This window comes from Echinops telfairi, unplaced genomic scaffold (assembly GCF_000313985.2).
Source record: "Echinops telfairi isolate 266 unplaced genomic scaffold, ASM31398v2 ScPeMD7_7424;HRSCAF=8462, whole genome shotgun sequence".
NCBI classification, from domain to species: domain Eukaryota; kingdom Metazoa; phylum Chordata; class Mammalia; order Afrosoricida; family Tenrecidae; genus Echinops; species Echinops telfairi.
The window spans coordinates 90,357,919-90,365,904 of NW_022111324.1; positions in this window are offsets into that span (position 1 = coordinate 90,357,919).

Sequence of the window (7,986 nt, forward strand, 5' to 3'; positions counted from 1 at the left end):
AATTTTGGGAATGATGAGGGCAACAAATGTATAGATGTGCTTTACACAATTGATCTATGTATTGTGATGAATTGTATGAGCCCCAATAAAAAAAGAGAAAAAAAAAAGAATTACAGTCATAGAAACCCACAACTCTAGCCTACCCTGTAAGTTCACTAGGATTTGAATTGATTCAATGGCAGCGAGGGTTTTATGATTTCTTAAAATACATTTTATATCTCAGAAAGTGAATTCCTCACTCAGAAAGTGAAATTCTACTTTTAGGTTAGTTCTAACAATTTTTAAGGGAGAATAACTTTTTCTTTTCTTTTTTGAAAAAAAAAAATGATGGATAACAAAATCAGGAAATTTAAGTCTTGAAATGAATTGAGATTGTGTAAGTCCAAATAATGTTTGCAAATAAGCTAGGCAAAGAAGTATGCTGGGCAAGCATCAGGGTTTGCCAGAGCAGCAAGCAAGTGTAAAGACAACAGGTAACCTTGGACTGAATTTTTAAGAATTAAAAATAGTCAAGATTCAAGTAATAAATAGGGAAATGCACAGATATTAAATGTAGAGTATAAATCATGTTGACAAATGAATATGCTTATGTAATCCACACCCCTTGTAGATAATTTCCTTCATATCAGAAAATTTCCATGTGCAGTTTCCCAACCACTCCCTCTGCTCCCCTCCGTACAGACAATCACTGATTTTATCACCAAATTAATTTTGTCTGCTCTAGATCTTATATAATATATCTATGTATGTATCCTTCATGTAATCCCTTCTGTCCCTCAAAATGATATTTTAGACGTAGTTCATTTATATTGTATGTAGTATATAAAATAGCTGATATATTTTCATTGATGAGAAGTATATTCTATTGATGTGTGTGTACTATATTTTGATTGTTGCTTTTTCTGTTGCTTGATCCTTGGTATGTTTCTAGTTCGGGGCCATAATGAGTAAAGGGAATATGACTGTTGTGTAAGATTCTGTGGACTTTTAGATTCTAGTCAATAAATAGATGAGTAGAATTGCTGTGTCATAGGGTAAATGGATTTTCACTTTTTTAGAAGCTCCCTGAAGCACAGTTGAATTACTTGAATTATTCTTCTATTCATAGTCTTTTTGACTTCCACCAAACGATTCAGCGAGAACATGCAAAAGCATAGGGAACTCTATTATGAGGATTGAACGGTTTGGCCATTCCACTGGGCATAGGTTCCCAAACTTATTTAATCTACTGCCCCATTTTCAGAACAAACAACAAACAAACAAACAACTCGGCGGCCCACTGGCAATGAAAAAACGTTGGTACTACGGCCCATAATCTAGCAAAATGTGTAGGTATCTGCTTTTGTGGCCTTCCAGGATTGTTCAAGCACTCCCAGGGGGCGGTGTTGCCCACTTAAGGAAGCGCTGCCACTAGATATAAAGTGAGCAATCTCAAAAGCAGGAAGAGAGAATCTCATAACCATTGAGAAAGCAGAGACATGAGCAGAGCACGTCCAAGATTCCTGCACAGAGAAGTGACAGTGGCCGCAGAAGCAGCAGCAGAGAAAGTGTGAGACGGCGTGGCAAGCTTCCTGATCCACAGAATAAGTAATGTCCAACACCTTTTGAACAGGAGGCTGGCTTGCATAGTGGAATGTCCTTTGGGTTTTACCAGCTCCAAAGTAGCTTTGTAATACTTGCCCAACCAGGGCAGAGGCAAAGGGCAGCCTAGCTGCTGGCATGGCTGAGAAGAGGTACTGTGGACAAAAGAACAGTATTCTTACATTTCTGATCCTGGGTTGTAGCCGGTAAGCACCTTGAATACACCCAATAATTGTGAATTTTGTACTGTCTGTGAGTTCGATGTGGCCATCACAGTGGACTATCAAATGTAGCAAAGAAGCAGCATGCTTTGAGCGGGATGATTGGTGTCAGAATAGAGCAAGAAAGGCTAGAGGGTGGAGGCATAGCTGACTTTTTCCTCAGAGAAATCAGCCTTGGGCTGATGTGGATTGGAGTCTACTTGCCCTTTGTGCAGCCCGAGGAAACCTGACATGACCCCCATGTTATTTTTTCACTGCTAATTTTTAAAGTAATTGTACTCTTCTTCACACCCAGCAATTAATTGCTCCATGTTTTCACCAACATCGTGTATTTAAAAATTAGTTAAACATCTAGTGAACAACTTCCAAAAAGGAACCAATAAAAATCTTATGAATCACAATATTCTGATCTGCCACCCTTCAGGAGGATGGCACAAGACCAGCCAATTCTTTGCTCCCTTGTGCATGAAGTCCTCATGAACAGAGTTTACGCAATGGCAGCCAACACCAACGGTGGGTGTGGGGAAGCTGGGTTATACTCAATGCATTTGAAAACTGCATTTCCTAGTGTGTGGAAATAAAACACCTGGATATGAAACTACTCTCAGTCTCATTCGAACCAGCACCCGAGAAGGCCATTACTGTGGTACAGGAACATTGGATTCGTTAGAAAAAATCAAGAGTCTTTATCTCTATCTAAGTCAGATACTCAGAAGTCATCTCATACTTCCTCCCCTCCCTCTCTCACTCTTGTGTCTATCTGGACGCCAGGTCCTGTTCACTCTGCCCCCTTTTGAATTTTCCTTTTCAGTTTCTGAAAGATGTCTTTCCGGTATTATACTTTATCTTGGTTCTTCGGTATCTCTCATCTCCACTACTGCCATTAACAACAACCACAAAACAAACTCATGGCCATGGAGGCTTTGCTGATCCGTGGTGACTGGAGAGGACAGGGTAGAGCAATGCCGGTAAGTTTCCTAGACTGTGATTCTTTATGGGAGTAGAAAGCCCTGTCTTTTTCCCACCGCAGTGCTACTGGTGCTTCTGAACTGTGACTGTTTGGGATTGCAGTGGGCCACAGCGCAAAGATAGCTACTACACCACCGGTATCCTAATATTCACTTGAATGACCCACACAAGGTGATCTTTCTAAAATATACATTTCTTTGTCAAATGCTTTTGTTGAAATTCCTTCAATGACTCCTCAATCCCTGCATAGATAAGGGGTCATGATATGCCAGGCACAGTGTTAGGCACTTTATTCTGTCATTACATTAAATTTCAGGGGAATTCTCTGAAGTATTTCTACTATTTCCATTTGTGTACAATGACATACTACCCAGTCCTGTGCCATCCTCACAATTGTTGTACTTGAGCCCATTGTTGTTGGCACTGCAACAATCCATCTCATTGAGAGTCTACTTTACCACTGGCCCTCTAACCAAGCAGGATGTCTTTCCCAAGGAACTGGTCTCTCCTCATAATTTGTAGAATTACATTAAATGAACTCTCATCATCCTTGCTTTAAAAGAACATTCTAGCTTTATTTCCTCCAGGAAAGATTTGTTTATTCTTCTGACAGTCCACAGTATTTTCAACATTTTTCACCAATACCTTAATTCAACTACATCATTTTTTTCTGTGAGCTTCTGTATTCATTATCCAGTTTTCACGTGAATGTGAGGCAGTTAAAATACCATTACTTGGTTTAGGAGCACCTTGATCCTTTAAGTGACATCTTTGCTCTTCAATACTTGTGTTGAAACAAAATAGTTTACTATGGCTCTTCTATCCATACTCTTTATGAAGTCTATCCAGTGAATGGGTAGAGGCATATAAATGAAATGTAAATAACTCATGGAGTCTTCGGTTTTGCCATTCTGCTAAGCATAAGGGTGAGCCATCTCAGAAGTAGGCAAAAAGAATCTGAGCATCATCAATAAAGAAGAGCCACCAGCAGAGCACCTGGGAGATCCTGGCCGTAAGTGGAAGAGGTAGAGGAGGCACCAGAGGTCATAACAGTGTAACCATGAGACAGAGCTGAGAGGAAGCACCAAGACCCAGAGGCAGAGTGGTGGACTTCCTGGCACACAGAACAAGCCAAACAACCAAGGGATCACATGGCTGAGAGGTCAAGAAACACAAAGAAAGCTGCCTGCCAGCGTGGCTGAGAAGTCTATTGTCTAATTGTGAGAGAATTTTTGTTTCCTTTGCATTAAGTTCCAATCCCTACTTAAGGCTGCAGTCTCTGATCTGCATCAGTAAGTGCTTCAATTCCTCCTCACGTTCAGCAATTAGGGGTGTGCTGTTTGCATATTGCAGGTATTAATGCACCTTCCTCCAATCCTGATGCAACATTCTTCTTCATATAGTCCAGCTTGTCTGATGGTTTGCTTAGCATACATACAGATTAATTAGGTATGGTAAGAGGATGCAACCCTGACACACACCTTTCTAGATTTTAAACCATGAAGTATTCCATGGACAGGTTTAGCAAGAGCACAATCAAGTACTCTGGAATTACCATTCTTTACCACGTTACCCATATTTTATTATGAGCCACACAATCTTTGAATAGTCAATAAAATGCAAGGAAATATCTGATATTCTTTGCTTTCAGCCAGGATCCACCTTGGCATCAGCAAATGATATCCCTCATTCCATGTCCAAAATTCTGAATTCAACTTTACATGGCCCCAGTGCTGCTTCCCACTCTGGACTGGATGGGAGCATGTACATAGGGATAGGCAAAAGATAAAGCTCAGGATACATGAAACCCAGGAACAGGAATGGGAACAGCGACACTAAAAGTGTAGGGGGAAGGAGGATGGGGGGAAAGATGGGGAAAAAGGGGGTACCGATCACAATGAATGGCACATAACCACACACACCCCTCCAGGGGGAAGAACAGCTGAAACTAGAGAGAAAGGAGACAGTGGTCAGTGTGGGATATGAAAACAATAACAATCTATAATCTATCAAGGGACTATAAGGGGACAGGAAGGGAGGGGGAAAAAAGTGGAGCTGATCCCAAGGGCTCAGTAGAGAGTAAATGTCTAGAAAAGAACTATAGCAATTTATGTACTAATATGTCTGATACAATTGATGTATGGATTGTAACAAGAGTTGTAAGAGCCCAATAAAAATAAATTAAACAAACAAAAAACCCTTGAATCTCTGGAAGCTGTCAATGTATTGTTATTGCAATTGTATCTGAATTATCATCAGTAAAATTTTACTTGCATTTGATATTAATGAGATTGTTAGATAATTTCCTCATTCTCTTAGGTTAGCTTTTTGTGTAGAGCATATACAAATATGGGTTTCTCCCATTTGCTTTTCCAGGTAACTGTTTTCCAAATTTCCTGGTATGGACTAGTTCAATGCTCCAACAGATGTTGAAAACATTTCAGTTGGTGCTCTCTCAATTCCTGGATGATTGTTTTTTGTTCCTTTTTAACCAATGCCTTCAGTGCAGCTTGAACTTCTTCCTTCAGTACCATTGGTTCTTGATCATATGCTATCATGCTTTTAAGAAAATAATGATCATTTATGAAATAGCATGAAACATTTTAAAACAAATAAACCCTCTAAACCTTCTTTATAAATTTTAATGGCATATATTTCACATATCATACAATTTAATCATTCAATCATAGTAAGGAGATTTGTAAAATCATCACCACAATCAATTTCATAATATTTTCTTCTCATACTCATTGTTGTTATCTTTCCATTTGTCCTCATCCTCCCCTGCCATGCTCTATCCAGTTACTGTGTATATAGGTCTACCCAGTCTGGATTTCATATATATAAAATCAAACAAAACAAAACACAATCATACACACATAATACAAAGCAAACAAATACACACATACACCCAATGGCTAAACAAATCAGAGAAACCTCAATCAAAGAGAAAGCAGAAAATATTTTAAAAAGAAAAAAATTTAAATAGCTCAAAAGGGAGATCAAATGATAGAGTATTACATTTTTACCTAATCACCTTTGATATAATCAACATTATAGTGTTCTCTGTCTGATAGAAAGGAATTCACATCCCTTGACTGGTTAGAGGGGATTCACCAAGACTTTTCATGTTGGGGACCTTGTGAATGGTTTCTACTGTCATCCATATCCTGCAAACTCAAGACTCACAATTTAAGCCCAGATACCATTCCCTCTTTGGGATTTATTATTTACAATCCTTGCATCACACAGGCTGATATGCTTCTTCCATGTGGACTTAGTTGACACCTCACTTAAATGGCTGCTTATTTTAAGACAAGCCGTTAAGACCTCAGATGCTGATAAAAAGACCTCAGGTGCTGATAAAGCTAAAATGTTTACCTCTGGGTGGTACTAATAATTCGATAAATATATATGGATATGTTTTCCTGCTTTAGGAGCTCAATTGCATAACATGTGTATGCTTATAATAGTCTGGTATAATATTAAAAGGAACAAATGAAAAAAATATATAAACAACTGTAGAATCAATAACTCTAAGTAATTTCCTGATATTAAATTGAATTAAGAAGGTTTTGTTATATTTTGATCTATATTCAGGTCTAATGAAACTATTATCCCAAGAATGAAGCAGATATCTGTATGTTAGGGTGTCTGTCTCTTTAAGCATTGGCATGGAACCGTGGTGGCTTAATGAGTTGGTTATTGGGCTGCTAACCACCAGGTAATCCTGCCAATCCAAGGTAGGAAGATAAACCTTTCTACTCTCATAGAGATACATTTCACTCAATCTTCCCTAAATGTAAAAAAAGAAAATACAAAAAGAGTTTAGGTCCAAGCACCCTATGAATCGCTCAAGTAAGTTTTTAGAAAGCATGGGAGAATATTCTGCCCATAAGAAATAGGGATAGTAGAACTTTGCCTATTTAACATCAATCCTGTTCTGCACAGATTAAGGGAGTTTAAACACTTCTTTAAATTTAAAGCTGACGCACCTACCATAGGCAGAAACAGGATGTTCAAAAGTCCTCTGAATTTTTTAATATTCCATTTGGATTTCTATTACTTCTGAGGTCTCCTAATAATTGGCTATTTAGATCTGTCATATACTTGCCATCTGTTCTTATAATCCTTGTGTATTGTCTTCTTCCAAGCCCTACAGATTAGGTTTTGCTTTAATGAATGTCTAAAATGATGCACATTACAGGGTATAAAACCCTAGATATATCTTCCTCAATGAAAGGAGAGCAAAATTCCTGAATGGGTGACTAACCTGCCTTAGAAGACTGACCTTGAAATTCAGATACCCTCCTGAAGCAACCACTAACCAATCTCCCCTCGGAGGGAGGATTCGCCAGCAAGTACAATTTTATTATCCAACACCCTTCCCCCCAACCCAACCCCACCCCGCCACCCATGTACCTCTTGTTTTATCATTCAATTAATCAGGGTTGGAACAGTGTAATCTAAAACCATGTTAATTGCCTATCTAGTTTCATTTTGCTTTTTAGAGGGACAGATGGCTTGAACTAGGAATGCTTTTATTAGACTGTCACAATCCATAGCATATGCTGGTAATCTAATGCAGTGTCGAATTTGCCACAAGAAACTCTTATTTTAAATTCCCTTTTAATCTCACCTCCCACTTTAAGATTTTGCAAGTGTTAACTTCATGCAATTACCCAACTATCTCTAGTAACATGCTTTAATCTCACTTAGGGTCTAGTTAAATGACTGCATAAATGACCCTCAATTACTAAAAAATCTTCCCTTACTTTGCAGTGAAAACAGATATTTTGTAACAATGCACCAAGCTTTTCCTTGAGATTTAGGTTGGTGGAATGGAGAATGTTATGACAAACTGGTAGGAACTTTAGCTTATAGTCCGTCACCCCCACTTCATGTTGATAATAGCGAATGATGGAAAAACTTACTAATGTTAGAATTGCAGCTGGGAAGACAATCTATGTGCAATAATTCCCTAATGTAAATTTGGCTGTCATCTGCAAATTTTTCTATATTCTCTGCTGAGTTTTATGTGCCCCTTAAGAATATGTGCTCCTGTGTAGTATATCAAATTACACCAGTTTAAATGATCCCACTCCTATTGACAGCAGATTTACATGGGCAATCTCTTGTTGATTATGCAAAATGTGTACTAAAGCTAATTCAAAAATATCTGGATTACCTTTAGATATTTATCGGAAAGATGCCA